Source organism: Gossypium raimondii, chromosome 3, assembly GCF_025698545.1.
Source record: "Gossypium raimondii isolate GPD5lz chromosome 3, ASM2569854v1, whole genome shotgun sequence".
In the NCBI taxonomy this organism is placed as follows: Eukaryota; Viridiplantae; Streptophyta; class Magnoliopsida; order Malvales; family Malvaceae; genus Gossypium; species Gossypium raimondii.
In genome coordinates, this window is record NC_068567.1 from 62,674,897 (window position 1) to 62,698,047 (window position 23,151).

Sequence of the window (23,151 nt, forward strand, 5' to 3'; positions counted from 1 at the left end):
GATATGTTGATATTATAGAGCGGCAAAGCAATTTTGAAAAGATTCAATAAGTCCCAAAGATGCTGGGATTGGGGTATCGGCTGCTAAACATTCTTTTAGGTACCGCCATGCATGATCTGTTTCTACTTGCCGACATTTTTATCTATGACGCGAGGCTCTAAAATATTACGCTGTCGCACAGCAAGTGCTGCAACTCTCGTAATAAAATTCAATAAAGTGTGTATAATTTGTTCATAAAAAAATATTTGATCATTTAACAAGACACTGAATGTAAATATTTTTTTAGCAGAGTAGTAGCACGACATCGTGCGAACTAAACTGATATTGTCCGCCTCAGATATACACAAGTGTTTTATTGATTATTTCTCATTTAGGGCAAATTTTATCAGTTTGGACTCTATATATAGCAAGGGTTCTTCTTCATTTCGTTTCATCATCTTCATTAAAGAAAAAAAAAATCAAATTCTCTCTCAAGCTACAACCTTAAGTTAGTATCTAAATCAAAGCCACAACAATGGTTCTTTTGTTAGTTGATCAAGCAGATGAGAAACAACTCATAGTTATATTCACAGAATCATCTAGGGCCCCTGCGGAGTTGAAGGTCAGAGATGCGGGTCCTGTGCCATTGAAGTTCAAGCGTATCAGGACTGGAAACAAAATGATCTTATCAGGCGAACATTGGAGGAAACTCCGTTCAACCTATACCATTAGAGAGGGTTACAACATCACCATTGAGAGCATCTCTAACAACGAGTACAAGATAGATGAAGTGTGGAAACCATGATAGATGAATTGCAAGCTATCTACATCTATTAGTGCATGCATATTATGTCAGGTTATGTGTGGATTATAATTATAAGTAAGTTATTATGTGGTTCCTATATGTAATATTCTAGTTTCATGTTTGAAATTTGTGCTTTGTTTAAGAATGAATAGATCTTTCTTTATATATATAAAAGAGTAATGTTGTAATCTGTCTTGTAAGTCATATTAATGACGAAGAAATTTGAAATTTTTTAGGAATGTTGAATTTAAGAGTTATAAAATTAATCATAATTTTATGGCTTTATATATAAAGGATATTGAGAATTTTACTCCAATCCGATTGTATTGTTAAAATTTATGTTAAGACTCAAATATCAACATTTGAAACATGTTTGCTAGAATCCAACACCCATTTATTTCTGGTGTTGTTCTTTGCCCTATCAACCATTTTCTTTTTGAACAACAAGTTTGATGTTCAAAAAACTTAGTAATAGTAGTTCAATCTTGAATAATATCAGATGACGTCACAAGCATTTGACCTAGTTTATCAATTATCATGCATACATGACAACTTTGAGGTTGTACTTCAATTCATCTTGCGTGCGATAACTAACAAAGACGATCAAGATCATATATTTTCCCGAAAACTTATGTAAATGTATTCACCTTTCAAGACCTTGTAAAGATTTAAGCCCCTGCTCGCGACTTATCATAATTTATAGGGTTTTTTTTCATTATCGCAAGATTACAGAAGTAAAGGAATGCTTTGATTTTCTAACCTAACAACCGATTTACCAACTCAACCCAACAGAATAGCAAGCTGCTCACGCGTCATCACAATAATTTATGACTCCAAATTTCTTACTATTATTACCTTATGTTCATATGTTTGTAATCAATGAATTAATTTTTTGTTATACACTAAATCATATACAATATCATCTCTAATTTAATTTGACTTTATTTAAAATAATTAAAATTTTAAGGGAAAAAACGTTGACAATTAAAAATTAAAAAATGATAAAAATCATAAGCAAGAATTAAAAATAGAAAACTAAAATCAATCATTAAAAATCTAGAAAAAGCACGAAATCTTCAATAACCGTTTCACAACATTATAAAACAATTAACATCGCGCTAATTTAAGTTTTTTTAAATATTAATAAAAAACTGAAAAGATTGGAAGAACAAAAGGGTATTCGAGTTATTCAATTATAAAATTTAGTTAGACTCAAACTTAAATTAATTATTTGAGTTGACTCAAATAATTTAAAATTAGATTTTTTAAATTTTCCTAATCGAATCAAGTTTTATTCATCTCTAATTGTGTATGTATATGGTGATGCATGTAAAAGGTAAATGCAATTGTTTCAGTATCCAACGATTACACGTTTTATTATTTATTATAGAGATAAATCTTAAAATTATACATGAATTTTAGTCTAATTTGTAATTTTAGACATAAACTTAATTTTGTATAATTTTATTTATGAAATTTTGATTCCATACAATTTTTACAAAATATTGATATAGGATCATTTTATATTTATGTAATACATATACAAATAATTTATATATAAAAATAATTTGATATGTTTATTTATAATTATCACAATTCAAAATTTGCATATTAAATTAAGATGATAGATAACTTTGAAATTCATCCTTTTATAATATATTATTTTTAAATCCACGCCAATATTAATTTCACATGCATAGCCGCAAAAGCACTTGCGTCACGACAAAACCTATTACGTGAGACAGCTAACATCATGCTGACATTTTCCCTTATGCCCCTTTGCTGATCCTCTCATAAATTTCGATAAAGTGGCTTTTTTGTCACTTAACAAATAGATTAATAATAAATCAAATTGATTAAAAAAGTAGTTAACAGCCATAACCCACGTACATACGTTCATAATTCCAAACATGTTTGGTGTTGCGGAAACACAAACCAACTTTATTCAGTTATTTTCTTTATCCACTATAAAGCAATTAACCACCCACAAATTTAAAGTTAGACCAAAATGATGATAAATGGCAGTCGCTCCAATTAATACAATTTTCAAAGGGTACGTCACCAATCTGAAAGGAAGTAGTAGCACGATATCTTGCCATCTAAACTTGTGTCGGGCCTCAATGTTTGTGAATTAAATTGATATTGAGACCAAATTAATATAATTAAGTACGATACTTATATTAGCAGAGTTGAGAACGAAATCTTGTTTCTTCAACGAATTCGAGAAATTGCAAGATGGTGATTCGAATTTGGTGTTGAAACGACAAATGATTTAGGACAATTTGAGTTCAGAGTATAGCATTGATAATAGTGGTATGTTACGTTCGAGACCATCAAATTCGATGAGTAAGCTCGTAAATTTTATTATTTAGTATTTACGAGTCAAATGTGATTTAGAAAGATTTTTGTATTAGTAATTTGTGTTTTATAAGGATTTATTAGGTCAAGTGGTTTAGAAAATGAGGTATCAATACCTCGTTTCTATAAACCAAGCCGTAAATATTTTTATAACTATTTACGGAGTGTCATTAAGGTAGTATTAAAGTTTCGCTAGAAAATTTTAACGTTTTGATAGTTAATTAATTAAAAAGAACTAAATTGGAAAAGGTGCAAAACTTGCTAATTAAGATAAATATTGATAAAATAGCTTAAATGGTAAATAAGGGAGGAGTTAAAGAGTAAATGAGCCAAAAGGAGATGGCTGAGGCAGCTTAAGCATAGGAAAGAAAACAAAATAAAATGAATTAGGGGCAAAATGATCATGTGGTGAAGTTAAGAAAAAAATAAAACAAATGGCTAAAATGATTTCTAGACATTTCATCTATAAATTTTAGCCTAAAAACACCATTGAAGAGCTCTTAAGCTGGTTTTCTATTTCTCTACATGTGAGTTTAATTCTTACCTTTTCTTGAAATTTTTATGTTTTGAGACTTTTACAATTAGGTCCAACTAACTATTTCATTAGTTTTTGATTTTATTGGAAAATTTGAAAGTTACTATTGATGAATACTAGATATTTTTGATGAAATAACATGGATTTAGAGCTTTAATTTTGTTGTATGATGATTTTACATAGTAATTTTGATAAATATTGATTTTAGGACCAAATTGTTAAAAGGTTAAATATTATGATTTGGTATTAAATTTATGTTTATCAAGGGCATTATGATAGCCTAGAATATTTAAATAAATTATCAACTGAGAAAAATTAGTTCATTTGATAGACTAATTAGTTAAGGGACTAAATTGCAAAAGTTGTAAAAGTTGGGGTAATTGTGTAAATTAAAAAAATTAAGCGGTATTAAGTGTGAAGTGAATTGGGAATGAAATATATGCTAATGAATGGGTAATTTTATATTTTAGATTAAGAGCCCGTATATACTAGTGAAAAAGGAAAATTAGTAGAATAGTCCCCGAACTCCTGCAAAAATTACAATTTAACCCAGATAAGTTCGTATGGTTAAACTTAAATATTTATATGTTGATTTGATAAATAGTATTATGTATTTATTCTACTACTGAAAATGAAATATTGTTAAAGTTACAAAAATGAATAGAATGTTCAGATTTAAATGGAACGCGAGATATGAGTACATTTAGCAATCGATGAATTGACGGCATTGGAAGGAAGTGACAGCAAAATTACCCAAGTAAACCAAAGTTTAACATTTGTTGCAAACTTTCGTGTTTACTTTCTGTTTAGCTCTCACGAGCTTCTGTTTAACCCTTATGGGTTTCCGTTCAGCTCTCACGAGTTTCTATTCAACCCTTATAGGTTTCTGTTTTGCTCTCATGAGCTTCTGTTCAGCCTTCGAGTTTCTGATAACAATGTATTCTTATCCGTAAGCCGTTCTCCTATTTGGTAAGATTAGGTAAGTGATTTATGTAACTGAAATTGAAAGACTTATTGTTATTATTGGTGTTGATTTAAAATAAGTGTGTTCATCGATTAAAGTTGTGATTGACAAGAAGATTGCATGAATAATTTTGCTTATTGATTTGTTATATTAGGTTCAGTAAGATTTATGTTTAACTTAACGAACTTACTAAGCTTCATTAAGCTTACTTGTGTTGTTCAATGTCCTTGTAGATTATCGTGAGGTCGGGAGATCGGATCAACACATCAAGCCACACCATCCAACTTGTTCCGGTAATTTTTGCAACGTACATTATGGTTTATATGACATGTATAGGGTTGAAATGGTTTGATCAAAGTTGGTTGTGTATATAATATGAATTACATTTTGTTTATTTTCTTACAATCAACTTATATACACATGAAGGTGGTTTATCATGCTTGATATGAGTTTGGTATGGTTAAATGAATGATAGTTTACAAGTATGTTGGTGATTGAACACTACAGCAAAACAGGCTTTTAGTGGCATTTTTAGCGGCGTTTGGATAAAAAACTCCGCTATAGATCGAGCATTAGTGGCGCTTCTTGACAAACGCCGTTATAGATCGATCATTAGCGGTGTTTTTCAAGAAGCGCCACTATAGGTCGACTTTCAGCGGCGCTTTTTGAAAAACACCGTAAAAAATATAAGGACAACGTCGTCGCTTTATGTTGAGCTTTAGTGGCATTAGCGGCATTATTTTAAAAACGCCGCTATAGATCGAGCATTAGCGGCGCTTTTTGAAAAATGCCGCTATAGGTCGACCTTTAGCAGCGTTTTTCGAAAAACGCAAACGCTGCAAAAAATATTTGTTAAAAATGAAAAAAAATGAAAATACTATTATTTAAAATAATTTTAAAGTTTTTTGGGTACATGACTATTGTTTTTTAATTTATATATTAAATAATTTCTTATATAATCGTAAAAGAGATAATATTAATCTTAAAATATTAAATTAATTATCATTATAGTTTAGGGTATGATTTAAGGTATATGGTTTAGGGTTTAAAGTTTAAGAGTTACTATTTAAGGTTTATGGATTATGGGTTTAGGGGTTATGGGTTAGGGGTTTACGGTTTACTGCTTATGTTTTATGATTTAGGGTTTAAGGGATAAGAGTTAGAAGTTTAGGGTTTAGATTAATTAGTGTTTTTAATTTATATATTAAATAAGTTCTTATATAATTGTAAAGAGATAATATTAATTTTAATATATTAAAATTATGATTATAGTTTAAATTATTTAAGAGATAATAGATAGACTTTATATATATTAAATGGTTTAGGATTTAAGGTTTACTTGAGATTTGTTAAATGATGAAATTTTATACAATCAATTAATGCTTTTATATTAAAAATATTTAATCTAAACCATTTGATATATTTACATATTAGATTTAAAAATTGATAAATAAATAAAAAAAAGTAATGATTGATATGGATAGGTAACTATCTATTTTGGATAGGACCAAATTATAACAAATAAAAATGAAATACAAAATTAAAATCATTCCACATCGAACATCTAGCAAAATAGTTATATTTTAGTTAGGAAAAATATCTCTAATAAAATAGAGATTAGATCGGAAAAGAATAATATAAAATCATGATTAACGTCTCAATCTTTAACGTCTCAATCTTTAATCTTTAATAAAATCATGATTAACGTCTCATGAATCTCTCTTTTTTTCAACTGTTTAAAGATAAACTTCTGTTTTCTTCCTCTTTGAGAACCAGACATGTTTCAGCGGTCAAGGAGAACCAGACATGTTTCAGTTTTCAGTTGAAAAAAAGAGAGATTCATAAATGAATCATATTCAAAAGTACGTTTTACATGTTTCAGCGGTCAAGGAGATTCAACTGAAAACAGTTGAAAAAAAGAGAGATTCATTTATGACTAAACGGCGATTCTTATAACTTCTGTCTTATAACTTCTCTTATAACAAAAAGAGATTGATAATCGCATATCATATTATAGAAATGGCGGAGATCTTTACAATCAATCTTAGAAGTGGCCATGAATCAGGGTTCAAGTTTCACTATGTTGGCAGCGGACTTCCAAGTGTTCTGAGTGTTAGGAATGGAAACGGCGATTCTTGGAGATTCGAATGCCAGAGTCAAGGAGGCGGGTGGTTCTCGATCAGAGGTCATGGGTGGAGGAGATTTGTTAGTTCTCACGGTACCGGTGATACTGTCACTCTTTCAATGGAAAACGGTGACAATTTCTACACCATTAGTGTGAACTAAAAAAAACAATACCTCTTATGTAATCGGTGTGGATATATATATATATATATATATATCATCGTTTCTTTCTCTGTTTAGTTAGTGTGTTTGGATTTTCATTTTTCAAGTTATTATATGATCATATAGTTTTCTTTTTTATCTAAAACGTTAAAATGTATGTTTTATTATATGAAAAAGTATGTTTTACATGTATAAAGATTAACATTAAAATGTTAATGTATGAGTCTCAATTATTATTAGTAAATAATATATATTATATTATATTAAAATGTGTAGATGCACAAAATGAAATGGTTACGTGCTGGCAGTGGTTTCTTTCAATCGGCTCTCTCACCTCCTCTATCATTTTTTGAAAAAAAGTTCAATTAGTTAGAACAACGCTAAACTCAGCTATGCTTCAACACCCGCGGGGCTTTCCCAAATCTGACCGCCCACGTGTCAACTTTTCCTGCTTTTTTCAATTAGTGTGACTTGTTCAACCCTGTTTTCATATTAAATTAAATTAAATATATAATAAGTAATTGTATTTCACATTAAATAAATTATATATGGAATTTATATTAACATTAACATTAAAATGGAATTTATATTAATAATAATTGAGACTCATACATTAACATTAAAATGAAAAAGTACGTTTTACACGTATAAAGACTCATACATAGAATAAAATGTAACTTTAATGACATAAATTTATTTCTTATATAATGATATAATGAATATATGTAAACTTTTTTTTTTATCTTAAACATATTTTAATCATCATTTGATATAAAAAATTAATATACTTTAATATTTAATATAAACCCATTTTAAAATAAATATAAAAGTTGAATTGGGACTAAACCGAAAACTCAGAAAATTTTTCACAAAATTTCAAAATTTTTCTTAGGTGTAGAGGACACACGCCCGTTTGGCCAGGCTGTGTAGGCATTCGAAGTGGGGCACATGGTCGTGCCCAGCCCGTGTCCATGCCCGTGTAACTCTCTGACTTGGGTCACACGGCCAAGCCACACGCCCGTGTGCTAGGCCGTGTGAGCATACTAACTTGTGAAATTAAAGTGCAGGGGTCACACGGCCAAACCACACTCCCATGTTTTAGGCCGTGTAAAAATACCTAGGCATTCTGTTTCTCAATTTTAAGGATGCAGGGGGACATACGCCAGACCACACGCCAATGTGTTAGGCCATGTGTCATACACAGTTGAGACACACACCCGTGTCTTTGCCCATGTGGACAAAAATAGGTCATTTCAAGGCCACCTTTCTCACCCAATTTTGATTTCAAGTTAAACACTTCATGTAACAGCCCGATTTTAGGCCTAGTCAGAATAGTGGTTTCGGGACCACAAATATGACAAGGAAAAATTTTTATTATATTTTTATGGTCTACAATTTCACGGAGTGATTTCGTGAAAATTTCGTTCAAAAATTTCGACGTTTGGGTACTCAATTTAGCCAAAAGGACTAAATTGTAAAAGTGCAAAATTTGAGTTCTACATGTTAGAAGTGTCCAATTGTTATGAAATTTTAAATTGGGAGCCCTTAAATAGTAATTAGACCATTGGTTAAATTGTGGACAAAAAAGGACATGAGATAAGTGAAATAGGAAATTTTTAAGTTAAGGGCATTTAGGTAATTTGGTAATTCAAATGTATTAAAAAGACAAAATAGGCGAAAAATCATCATCTTCTCCATGGTGGCTGAATATAGCAAGGGGGAAGCCATAGTTAAGGTTTTCAAGCTTCCAAGCTCCATAGTAAGTGATTCCAAGCCCCGTTTTTAATGTTCTTTACGTTTTTGGGGTCCCGGTAACTTGATTTAGCTTATTCTAGCAATAATTTAATCTAAGATTCATATTTGGAAAAATACCCATAGGTGAAATGTGTTTATTTTAATGTTTTATCGTAGAATATGAAGCTTGAAATTATGTTAAACAACTTTTGCTAGGCGATTTTAAGTGAAAACCAGTAAAATGACATAATCGGTAAAAATACTTAATGTTCATAAGTAAGTGTTAGAATGGGAATTTGATGTTGCCATAGAAGGGGAAAATGTTCAGCATGTCATAAAACATAAGAATAAGGGATGAAGTTTAATTTCCAAGCTTTGGGGAAAAAGTGTAAATATGCAAAAGTTTAGGGGCAAAAATGTAATTTTGCCAAAGTGTATTTTTTTGGACTAGATTGATTAGTGTGAGTGCTAAAAAAAGTTAAATGTGTTGTTATGAGCTATGAAAGACGAGAAATTGACTTTGATCAGTGAAAAAGAAAAGTGAGAAAAGTTCCCGGTTGAACCCTCAGATTAGAACGGATATCCTTGAATACAAAGGTGGTTGCTAAGTGCTGATTCCACCGTATCTTTGATTATAAAAGGGGCTTCTATGTGCTGATTCCTCGTATCTTTGAATATAAAGGTGGTTGCTAAGTGCTGATTCCACCGTATCTTTAATTATAAAAGGGGTTGATATGTGCTGATTCCCAGTATCATTGATTATAGAGGTGGTTGCTAAGTGCTGATTCCATCGTAACCTTGATTTTAAAAGGGGTTTCTATGTGCTGATTCCTCGTATCCTTGATTATAAGGGTGGTTGCTATGTGCTGATTCCACCATATATCATTGTTTATAAGGGTGGTGCTATGTGTTGATCCACCGTGTAACTGTTATTATTCCGAGGTGTTCATCGGGAAACTAACTAAGTGAAAATACATGTTATCACGTAACAATTGAGTGTAATCGAATAAGACTATGTGATGAACAATGAGCTTGATATTTAATCGATCCTTTGGTAAGATGAAATGGAGTAAGTGAAATTATGAAAGAGTAAATTCAACAACAAAACAGTTTTGGACAACAACAGTTGTGTGACTTTGAAAAATCACCAAAAATGGTGGAAATTGAATTAGAAGTTGAATGAGATATGAGATTAAAGCGGATTGAGTCTATTTTCATATAAAAGAAACAGAGCAGCAAAAGTGTAACATCCTGATTTTAGGCCTAGTCGAAACAGTGGTTTCGGGACCACAAATTCGACGAGGAAAATTTTATTTTTTTTATATTTTGATGGTCTACAATTTCACGGAATAATTTTGTGAAAATTTTGTTCGAAAATTTCGACGTTTGGGCACTCAATTTAGCCAAAAGGACTGAATTGTAAAAAGTGAAAAAGTTGAGTTCTATATGTTAGGAGTGTCTAATTGTTATGAAATTTTAAATTGATTATAAGGGGTTTCTATGTGCTGATTCCACCAGATTTCATTGTTTATAAGGGTGGTGCTATGTGTTGTTCTATCGTGTAACTGTTATTATTCTAAAGTGTTCATTGGGAAATTGACTAAGTGAAAATACATGTCATTACATAACAATTGAGTGTAATCGAATAAGACTATGTGAAAATACCTAGGCATTCTGTTTCTCAAGTTTAAGGATGCAGGGGACATAAGGCTAGACCACACGCCTATATGTTAGGCCATGTGTCACACACAGCTGAGACACACGCCCGTGTGTTTGCTCGTGTGGACGAAAAGAGGTCATTTCAAGGCCACCTTTCTCACCCAATTTTGATTTCAAGTTAAACACTTCAAATTACACTCTCATAGGCTATAACAAAGCCTCCAATGTAACGACCCAAAATCCGTGGGCACCGAAAAAGTGTGTGTTATCGGACCTTTGTCTTAGTAAACTGAGTCATAAATAATTATTAGAAGTAATTATGAGTTTAGTTGAGTGATTAATTAGGTATTAATTAAGTGTGTACAAGCCCAATAATGCCCGGGCCCATAAAATACTAGCAGGCCTAAACCCACCCAAGCCCAAACTAAACCTAATACCCACCAAGCTCCAAACTAACCCTAGCCCAGCAGTTAGCAGTAGTCTCCAGCGCTGCCAGCAAGATTCCAATAGGCGCACGATTCGCATCGGCCTTCTTCGCCCGTCGCGCACGCCACACCTGCAGCAACGAATAGAAACAAAATAGCAAAAAAGAAGGCATACAAACGCAACAATAACAGAAAATAAGGACGCTTTTCGTATTTTACGGGATTTTTTATTTGGTTTTTTTCTTTGTTTTTTCGGTTATAAAAATCGAGGAAAAAATCTGTAAAAGGGGGGATTTTTTGAGTGTAAAAAAAAGACAAAAATAGAGAAAATACCGAAAGAAATTCAAAGGCAAATAGATTTTTCTTTTTGAAAGAAAAGGTTTTCTTTCTCTCTGGTTTTTACCTCATTGAGATTATCATTCTTTTATTTTGTTTCATATATACATATATCTTATTTTTTCTATAGAGTTTCTTTGTATTTTTATTTACTTTTGTTTAAAATATAAAGAAAAGGGACGAACATACCTATTTTCGTCGGAATAGCTGAGTTGGTGCCCCTTTCCGTCGCGATCGGAGACTGGGGCGTCGACGGAGGCCGTGGTATGCCTCGATTGGCGGCGGCGGCATAAAGGAGGAACCCTAGCAGAGCTTCTCTGTTATGTTTTCTGAATCAAAGAGGAAAATGAATTTTTTTTAAGGAAAATTTGGCATTTAAGGGTTATGAAACGACGTCGTTTAGGGCCTTCTTCAATGGCCTCAAAACGACGTCGTATAGGGCCAAAACCCGCATGTGTGACCCGACCCGCTTGGTAACCCGCCTGTTTTCACTGGGGGGATATTTATCTCCTTGATCCCTCTGCTCTCGAGCTGTTTTAATGCAGTCCTTTTCATATTTATAATTTTAACTCTGTGTTTTATTTTTTGTTTCAATTTGGCCCATTGTTGCGCACCGTTTCAGGGAAACGGGTTATTTTCATTTTAGCCCCCTCAGGGAATGCGCGCATCGCCATTTAATCCTTCATTTTATTTTAATTACATTTTTTTCTTTTCTCTTTTCACTTTGTTTTTTTAAATTTTTATTATTATCATTATTTATACACGTATTCTTATAGTATACACATGCATGTTTCTTTAATATATATATATGTTTTTATAGTATATGAATATTTTAAACTTTTTTTGTGCATACAAGTAAATTTTGATATATGTATACTCTTATATTTTTTTTACTTTTCCAAATAGTATTTATGTATATTACCATATATTTTATTTTCATATATTATTCTTCACATTTTTTACAAATATATATATAAATATACATGTACATTTTTGAATTTACATATATTTACTATATATTATAATTTAAAAATTTTACAAATATATATTTACATTTTTTTTCTAAAACATTTATCATTATTCTATATATATTCCATTACTTGAATACATATTGTACATATATAAATATGTAAATATATACATATATGTATACCTTTTTTTCTTTTGTAAATATATATACATATGCATATTTTGATATTTTATCTTCACAATTTTCACGGATACATACACATGTTTTGCATGCATATTCTTAGAAATTATTGTGAGCTTGTTGTATATATTTCTTTACCTTCCTTATTATATGTACACTCGTATTTACGTGTTAAATGCATGCTCGTACATATTTTCAAGCTTACTTGTATATTGTGCTCATATATATATTTTGTAAATACGTATTCCTATCGTTCTAAATTAAGGTTTTGTATCATATTGTACATTAATTTTTTAACATACCCTTTTGAAAATATAGTTTGGTTTTAACCATACATCAAAGTTATTTTCTTGATTCAAAGATTTTTTTTTTTGTTTTTGAATAAAAGCAATATTCGAAGTTTGGGATTTTCGAGGGAGATTGAGCCCTAACGTATTAGGTTCTGATTTTCTTTGTTGATCTTAAATAACCGAGGATATTCTTTATTCAAAATGCATGGGTATAAAAATCATTTTTGGGAACTTAACTTGTTGTGTCCTAACGCATTGGGTGTGTCATGTTACTTTCTCAAAATGAAAATTTTCACATAAAATAAAAGTGATATTCTAAGTTCGGGGATTATGAGGAATTGTACCCTAACGTATTGGGACTCGATTTCTTTACATGACTTGAACAGTTGATTATCCTTTTTCAAATTTCATCATTTGAGTTGATTTTAAAATCTTTTTAACCTTCGACACTAAGACATTAAATGATCAATTTGGTACCAATTTTGGACGTTACGAGGGTGCTAACCCTTCCTCGTGCGTAACTGACTCCCGAACTCGTTTTCTCAAAATGCATAGACCAAAATAATTTTTAAGGTGAGCCGATCACACCTTAATAAAGGATCGGTGGCGACTCCAACTTTATTTTTAAAGTCGACAACTAAATTTTTATTTTTTAAAAACGGTTTCGACAGCTTGGCGACTCCACTGGGGACTTTGAGAGTCGAGCCATAAACTGATTGTATTTGTCTTTGTGTCGAAAATCAAAAGTTTTTAGAAAATTTCATGAGTCCCTTTCGTATTCATTGATTTTTTTTTTCTTCTTGGTATGTTGGTAACTTTGCATTTGCATTTTGCATTATACCCTTTAAGTGGGAGTGAAAAACTAGTCCTTCGTGAGGTTTTCACCTCCGTGCAGGGTAGTGGACCGCTTCCGGGATACATCCGTACCTATGTCTTCGTGAGATTTTCATCTCCGTGCAGCCATAGGGAAATGTATCCCCCTGAACTGAACTCGATTCACATGAGCCTATAATGGGTGAGGATCGAGGAATCTGCTGGTTCGGGTACCCTTACTCTAGAAAATAACCCTCATATAGTAAACGTTAGAAACTTACCCTAGGTAGAGCTACACTAAACCTTATTAGATATTCGAATAGGAGTTTTACTATTTCTTGGTTATATTTATATGATACTGACCTTTTTGTGTTTTGTTTTGATTGCATGACATGGCATTACATTTTCATCTTAAAAAAGAGGTGTTGATTCACGTTCAGTTGTTAAATAGAGAGCTTGTCATAAGAAAATGAGTTTCTTGATAAAGTGGATGACAATATGGTTGTCCGAATATGGTCCAAGAACTCGTGATAAGAGAAGGATGATAATTTAATGGAGGACTACACGACTATGGCTCCGTTGCCCAAGGATTTAAGATGACAAAGATTATTCGAGAGCTGCTGAACCTTCTTAAAGAGAGGCCAATGAGCATCACGAGGATGAGTGAGCAACGAGTTGTGACCCGGATCGAGCAAAAAGAGATAGAAGAGACATCTTTTTTGAAGAGTTCGTGAGATTTATCTTAACGCTCGAATGAAGAAGAGGATCGAACGTCTCCGCCTATGAGGGCAAAGCCATATAAATATCCATTTTATGTAAAGAGATTTGTTTTCTAGTAAAGTTTTCTAAATGGAATTGAATCAGAATCAACGTCTCTTTATGCATTTATTGCATGCATTTGCATCACATGACATCATACACATTAAAGTCCATTAAAAGATCCTAATTGATTAAAATCATTGCTCAGTTAACCTGGAAACCAACCAACTAACCAAGCAATTCATTCTACCCGAGCAAAGATTAAAGATATGGATCAGAGGTTGGAAAAACTCGAACAGTGTCAGAAGGAGATGCAAGACCGACTTCAGCTACAGGTGCAGGAGCGGTTAGACAAGATGAAACAAGAGATGTCTGAGAAGATGCAAGAATCCCAAGATGATATTATGGTGAAGCTAACCAAACTGTTGACTGGAGGAGGTGATAAAGGAAAGGGTCTCATGGCTGATGGCGAAGAAGGTAACGAGGATGAACTACTCTATCCTCCAGGCTTTACTCCTCCACATGCGCGAGCTCAAGCTGAAGCATACCCGCTCAAACCTACTGTCACAATTAAGCCTCAATAGCCTCGGTAGATGCTTGAACTTTCAAGTTGCATCGGGCTCTAATCCCAGAAATAACCCTGTCAACCTGGCCATTCCTGACTTTGATGAAGTGGTAGAGAAGGAAAGAATAAAGGAGGAGTTGTCGAAATAGATAGAGGAAAGATACAAGTGGCTCGAGGAGAAGTTCAAGGCAATGGAGGTCGCTGAAAGTTATCAAGGTATTGACGCCAAAGAACTGAGTTTAGTACCGGATTTGGTACTCCCTCATAAATTTAAGATGCCAGAATTCGAAAAGTACAATGGGACAAGCTGCCCAGAAGCTCACATCACCATGTTCTGCAGGCGAATGGCGGGATATGTTAACAACGACCAACTCTTGATACATTGTTTCCAAGACAGCCTTGCAGGGGCAGCATCCAAATGGTACAATCAATTGAGTCGTGCCACGGTTGGTTCATAGAGGGACTTGGCACAATCGTTCATGAAACAATATAGTCATGTGACAGACATGGCTCCCGATAGAATCACCCTTCAGAATATAGAGAAAAAGCCGAGCGAAAGCTTTAGGCAGTACGCGCAGAGATGGAGGGAGGTCGCAGTTCAAGTTCAGCCACTGCTCCTGGAAAAGGAAATGACCATGTTGTTCATTAACACCCTGAAAGCACCTTTCATCACACATATGTTAGGACGTGCCACAAAAAGCTTTCCTGACATAGTCATGAATGGTGAAATGATTGAAAGCGCTATAAGGAGCGGGAAAATTGATGCATAGGAGAGTAACAAGAGGTTAGTCCCAAGGAGAAGAGAAAATTAGGTGAACAACACAAGTTACTCTAAATCAGTTACTGTAAGTCATCCAGGAAAGGGGGTTGCTAGTCAACAAAGTTCATTGAGACAGGAATTTGGAGTGAAACCAGGTACTGAGAAGCTCAAGTTCACGCCAATTCCGATGTTGTATAAGGAGCTGTACCAAAGTTTATTCGATGCACACGTTGTTTCCTCTTCCTACTTAAAACCCCCACAACCTCCGTATCCCAAGTGGTATGATGCGAACGCACAATGTGACTACCATGCGGGAATTAAAGAGCACTCAATCGAGAATTGCATTACCTTCAAAAAGCTAGTTGAAAAACTCATCAACATGGGTGTTGTCAAGCTTGATGACTCATCAAGTGCAAAAAATCCGCTTCCCAATCATGATTGACAATAGGGTGGATGCAATATATGAAGAGGTGTTGGGGGTGTTCACATAAGTGACATATACGAAGAAACAACTAAAGAAGGGACCTTGTCAGATATTCGCCCTTGTAAACCTGGGAATGTTCTAAATAGTTAGACTGCAGAGGAAAACCTGTAGTATTTAGAGTCTGTTAGAGTAATGTTTAGAAAACACTTTTTGCTTTCAGCCTAGAAGCAATAAGAATTTATTTGTGAGATAGGCTCACGTCTAAGCATTATTATTTTAATGAAATACATTATTGCAATCATCTTTGAGCAAATGTTCTTTCATTATTTACGTTTTTTTTCCATTCTTTCAAATTTTTTCTGCCAAATTATTCATTCATTTATTCATATTACTCATACATTCTTTTGTATATTCTTCGGTACCCACCATGGGTCCCCAAATATCAATGACATGAGTGACGCTGCTACAGACTCAGAATCTCCTTCTGAGTGAGACATGTGTTTAGAGGGATCTCACAACTTTGAAGATGACATGGATTGTAGCTTATTTCCAGACTTATTAAGGATGGTAGAATAAGAGGATAGACAGATCCTACCTCACAAAGAATCATTAAAAGTTGTGGGCTCGGTGAAGATTGGAATTGATATGACTTCAAAGATAAAGCAATGCATTGTTGAGTTACTTCAAGAATTCAAAGATGTTTATGCATGGTCATACCAGGATATGCCCATGTTAAGCACTGTCATTGCAATCTGAACAACAGGACGATATCAGAAATTTACAGTATGTTCAAGGTTAATATCATGAATGATGCAGTGAAAACTCTACCAGGAGCAGTGCCTCTCTCTTTAGTTTATCACGATTTTTTTCCTATTGAAATTCTTTCTCTCTGGGTATTGGCTGAGCAAGTTGGATAAAGCAGAACAGATCCAACCGCAATGTGATCAATTGAACTTGATAGAAGGAGGAAGACTAAAAGTTATTCATCACGGTCAGATGTACCAGAAATGAATGATGCGAGCCTATAACAAAAGGTTCATCCTAGAGAATACCACGAGGGTGACCAAATGTTGAAGATCCTCCCTCTACAAAAAATATCTTGGAGGGAAGCGGATGCCAAATTGGGATGAACCTTATGATTATAGAGAAGGTTTTTTTCCAAAGGAGCTTTGATTTTGAGCGAGATAGATGATAAACCTGCAAAGTCTTGTAAACTCAGATTTAGTCAGGAAATACTCCACTTAAAGAAGGAGAGGACCAAGGTAAAACCCGCAAAGGGAAGTTTGAGTAAAAAAAACGTGAAAAAAATGAAAAATGAAAATGGAGAGGCTAAGGTGAAAACCCACAAAGGGCGCCTTAGACCAAAGCAGATTTGAGTTGAAAACCCTAAAAGGGCAGCTCAAATGTTGATCAAAATGGCGTTTGAAATTTTCAGAGCAGCTCAAATACTGATCAGAGTGGGGGCATGCAGTGGTCTTGCTATACCGGAATCAACAGGAAAGGGTAGGTGACATCTTGAGGCATCGACAAAGTACTCCTAAACACATGTTAAACTCAGAATGGTCTTAAAAATCTGTACAGAGAAGTTCAAGCTGCGATATCTGGGGCACCTAATCCTTATATTATTTTTTGTTATTCTTGGAACACTTCATTTGTTTCCAAGATATGCATTCCTAAATCAATTTCTTTGTTATCCATCTTTATTATCTTTGACAACTTATTCATTTCGAGCTATGCTCAGAACCAACTCAATTCTTATCCATGATCTTTTTTGCAAGCATGTTGCATTAGAATAATGATTAATGGACTAATAAAACTTTCACAAGGAAAGTTTTGCATATTACTCTAGAAGTTTCTGAATAATATAGGAACCTCAAACAGGACTATTGTTTAGAACGCACCAGGTTAGAAATCTGATAAAGAAGAGTCTAAATTAAGACTATCCCTTTGAATTTTCTTGTCTAAAGTATTAATTGAACAAAATGGCAAGATGTCGTGTTGGTGACAAAGCTTCAATGAACAAGCAAGCAATGATCACCGAGTAATATGAAGAAGTTGTTCTTAGAGAAGATTTCTTCATTTGTGCATGAGCATTTGGTACAACACCCTGGGAATGGTGTAAGAGACCAAAAAGTTTCACATCCTGTATCCTTGAATTGTGATAGCAGAGGATTGAGAAAAGGCCGAATCTTTTTATTCTTGGGTTACAACAGGAGAAAGATGGTACATATTTTGCATCCCAGTAGATCAAACTTGGAGGTTTACAGTGTGGGGCAATCTGGTTAAGTGTTTTTCGGAGATGCTAGCTGAGCAAGAATGTGTTATAGCTCATTAGTGAGGAAACCTTAATAAACTTGGAGTAATAATAACTCAAACGTTAAAATATCATTTTCATGACATTCTGCATTCATGCAAACACCATTCACATCTGTCTAGTTAGGAGCATTTGATTCATTTTGATCATGTCATCCTAATCATTAGGCATAATTAGGTTCATTATACAGGTCATGTTCTCTAGAGAACAGATCAGTGATGATAACAGATATTGCCTTCCTGCATCGATAGTGAAGCAGATCGAAGACACCAACCTCGCCTCCCTTGGAGACAGTGGAGCAGGTTGAAGATAGCAGATCTTGCCTTCCTGCATAGACAGTGAAACAGATCAAAGATGGCAGATTTTACCTCCCTGTGGTTACAGTGGAGTACATTGAAGCCAGAATTTCTACTTCCCTGGGCAGCAGTGGAATAAATTGAGGATTTTAGATCTTATCTCCCTAAACAGTAGTGGAGCAGATCGAAGATGGCAGATTTTACCTCCCTAAGGTTGCAGTGGAATACATTGAAGCCAGAATTTCTACTTCCCTGGGCAGCAGTGGAATAGATTGAGGATTTTAGATCTTGTCTCCCTAAGCAGTAGTGGAGCAGATCGAAGATGGCGGATTTTACCTCCCTGAGGTTGCAGTGGAGTACATTAAAGCCAGAATTTCTACTTCCCTGGGCAGCAGTGGAATAGATTGAGGATTTTAGATCTTGTCTCCCTAAGCAGTAGTGGAGCAGATCAAAGATGGCAGATTTTACCTCCCTGTGGTTACAGTGGAGTACATTGAAGCTAGTAATTCTATTTCCCTGGGCAGCAGTGGAATAGATTGAAGATTACAGATCTTATCTCCCTAGGCAGTAGTGGAGTAGATCGAAGATGGCGGATTTTTCCTCTCTGAGGTTACAGTGGAGTACATTGAAGCCAGTAATTCTATCTCCCTGAGCTATAGTGGAATAGATTGAAGATTTCAGATCTTGCCTTCCTACATAGACAGCGAAGCAGATCAAAGATGGCAGATTTTACCTCCTTGTGGTTACAGTGGAGTACATTGAAAATAGTAATTCTATCTCCCTGGGCAGCAGCGGAATAGATTGAAGATTTCAGATATTGTCTTCATGCATAAACAGCGAAGCAGATCAAAGATGGCGGATTATACCTCCATGTGGTTACAGTGGAGTACATTAAAGCTAGTAATTCTATCTCCCTGGGCAGCAGCGGAATAGATTGAAGATTTCAGATCTTGCCTTCCTGTATAGACAGCGAAGCAGATCAAAGATGACATATTTTACCTCCCTGTGGTTACAGTGGAGTATATTGAAACCAGTAATTCTACATCCCTGGGCAGCAGTAGAATAGATTGGAGATTTCAGATCTTGCCTTCCTGCATAGACAGCGAAGCAGATCAAAGATGGCAGATTTTACCTCCCTGTGGTTACAGTAGAGTACATTGAAGCCAGTAATTCTATCTCCCTGGGCAACAGTGGAATAGATTGAAGATTACAGATCTTATCTCCCTAGGCAGTAGTGGAGTAGATCGAAGATGGCAGATTTTACCTCCCTAAGGTTACAGTGGAGTACATTGAAGCCAGTAATTCTATCTCCCTGGTCGGCAGTAGAATCGATCGAAGAATAGCAAATCTTATCTCCCTAAGCAGTAGTGGAGTAGACTGACGACGGCAGATCTGGTTTCCCTGACATTGCAGTTGAACAAATTGAATAAACTAATCCTATCTCCCTGAAGTTGCAGTGGAGCAGACAGAAGTAACCAATCCTATCTCCTTGAAGTTGCAATAGAGTGGATTAAAATCGCAGATCTCATCTCTCTGAAGTTGCAGTAGAGCAGATCGCGTCAGATTTATCTTTAAGTTGTAGTAGAACAAATTGAAGCTACATGTCTTATCTCCTTGAAGTTGCAGTAGAGTAGATTAAAGATAGCAAATTTAGTTCTTTTGAGAAGCTACAACATACGAATCCTATCTCCCTGACATACATTGCAGTGGAGTAGATTGAAGCACCAGTTCCTATACCCCTGAAGATGCAGTAGAAAGGAACGTGGCTACCTAAAGAAGAGAAGCATTGAAGAAGTTGAGGCTCCGCAAGACCAGGCACAATTGGGCCTTGTAGACTTTGCTCTGTTCTCGTTATACGACAACGAGCAAATAGGGGCAGCTGTACAAGCCCAATAATGCCCGGGCCCATAAAATACTAGCAGGCCTAAACCCGCCCAAGCCCAAACTAAACCTAATACCCACCTAAGCTCCAAACTAACCCTAGCCCAAAGAAGCTAGCGAGAGTCTCCAATACGCCAAGAAGATTCAATCAACATACGATTCGCATCGGCCTTCTTCGCCCGTCGCGCACGCCACACCTGCAGCAACGAATAGAAACAAAATAGCAAAAAAGAAGGCATACAAACGCAGCAATAACAGAAAATAAGGACGCTTTTCTTATTTTACGGGATTTTTTATTTGGTTTTTTTCTTTATTTTTTCGGTTATAAAAATCGAGGAAAAAATCTGTAAATGGGGGATTTTTTGAGTGTAAAAAAAGACAAAAAAAGAGAAAATACCGAAAGAAATTCAAAGGCAAATAGATTTTTCTTTTTGAAAGACAAAGGTTTTCTTTCTCTCTGGTTTTTACCTCATTGAGATTATCATTCTTTTATTTTGTTTCATATATACATATATCTTATTTTTTCTATAGAGTTTCTTTGTATTTTTATTTATTTTTGTTTAAAATATAAAGAAAAGGGACGAACATACCTATTTTCGTCGGAATCGCTGAGTTGGTGCCCCTCTCTGTCGCGATTGGAGACCGGGGCGTCGACGGAGGCCGTGCTATGCCTCGATTGGTGGCGGCGGCATAAAGGAGGAACCCTAGCAGAGCTTCTCTGTTATTTTTTCTGAATCAAAGAGGAAAATGAAATTTTTTTAAGGAAAATTTGGCATTTAAGGGTTATGAAACGACGTCGTTTGGGGCCTTCTTTAATGGCCTCAAAACGACGTCGTATAGGGCCAAAACTCGCATGTGTGACCCGACCCGCTTGGTAACCCGCCTGTTTTCGCTGGGGGGATATTTATCTCCTTGATCCCTCTGTTCTCGAGCCGTTTTAATGCAGTCCTTTTCATATTTATAATTTTAACTCTGTGTTTTATTTTTTGTTTCAATTTGGCCCATTGTTGCGCACCGTTTCAGGGAGACGGGTTATTTTCATTTTAGGCCCCTTAGGGAATGCGCGCATCGCTATTTGGTCCTTCATTTTATTTTAATTACATTTTTTTCTTTTCTCTTTTCACTTTGTTTTTTTAAATTTTTATTATTATCATTATTTATACATGTATTCTTATAGTATACACATGCATGTTTCTTTAATATATATATATATATATATATGTTTTTATAGTATATGAATATTTTAAACTTTTTTTGTGCATACAAGTAAATTTTGATATACGTATACTCTTATATATATATTTTTACTTTTGCAAATAGTATTTATGTATATTACCATATATTTTATTTTCATATATTATTCTTCACATTTTTTTACAAATATATATATAAATATACATGTACATTTTGAATATACATATATTTCCTATATATTATAATTTAAAATATACATTTATTTTACAGCATATATATTTACATTTTTTTCTAAAACGTTTTCATTATTCTATATATATTCCATTACTTGAATACATATTGTACATATATAAATATGTAAATATATACATATACGTATACCTTTTTTTTCTTTTGTAAATATATTTACATATGCATATTTTGATATTTTATCTTCACAATTTTCACGGATACATACACATGTTTTGCATGCATATTCTTAGAAATTATTGTGAGCTTGTTGTATATATTTCTTTACCTTCCTTATTATATGTACACTCGTATTTACGTGTTAAATGCATGCTCGTACATATTTTCAAGCTTACTTGTATATTGTGCTCATATATATATTTTGTAAATACGTATTCCTATACGTTCTAAATTAAGGTTTTTGTATCATATTGTACATTAATTTTTTTAACATACCCTTTTTGAAAATATAGTTTGGTTTTAACCATACATCAAAGTTATTTTCTTGATTCAAATATTTTTTTTTGTTTTTGAATAAAAGCAATATTCGAAGTTTGGGATTTTCGAGGGAGATTGAGCCCTAACGTATTGGGTTCTGATTTTCTTTGTTGATCTTAAATAACCGAGGATATTCTTTATTCAAAATGCATGGGTATAAAAATCATTTTTGGGAACTTAACTTGTTGTGTCCTAACGCATTGGGTGTGGCATGTTACTTTCTCAAAATGAAAATGTTCACATAAAATAAAAGTGATATTCTAAGTTCGGGGATTATGAGGAATTGTACCCTAACGTATTGGGACTCGATTTCTTTACATGACTTGAACAGTTGATTATCCTTTTTCAAATTTTATCATTTGAGTTGATTTTAAAATCTTTTTAACCTTCGACACTAAGACATTAAATGATCAATTTGGTACCAATTTTCGGCGTTACGAGGGTGCTAACCCTTCCTCGTGCGTAACTGACTCCCGAACTCGTTTTCTCAAAATGCGTAGACCAAAATAATTTTTAAGGTGAGCCGATCACACCTTAATAAAGGATCGGTGGAGACTCCAACTTTATTTTTAAAGTCGACAACTAAATTTTTGTTTTTCAAAAACGGTTTCGACAAAGTGAATTTAGTCTAATTAAGAATAATTAGGAAAAAAGGATTAAATTGCAATAGAAGTGAAAGTTTAATTATAGATTAAAAGAAAATAATAGGGACTAAAATGGCAATTAAGCCATTTAGCATAGTTGAGGCGGCATAAAGGAATAGAATTTAAGATTTTATTTGTCTAATTATATATAATTAATGATATTTAAATATAATTTATATTATATGAATTTATGATAATTAAATTATAATAATATTATATTATTAAATAAATTAAAATATGCCAATTGTATGGAA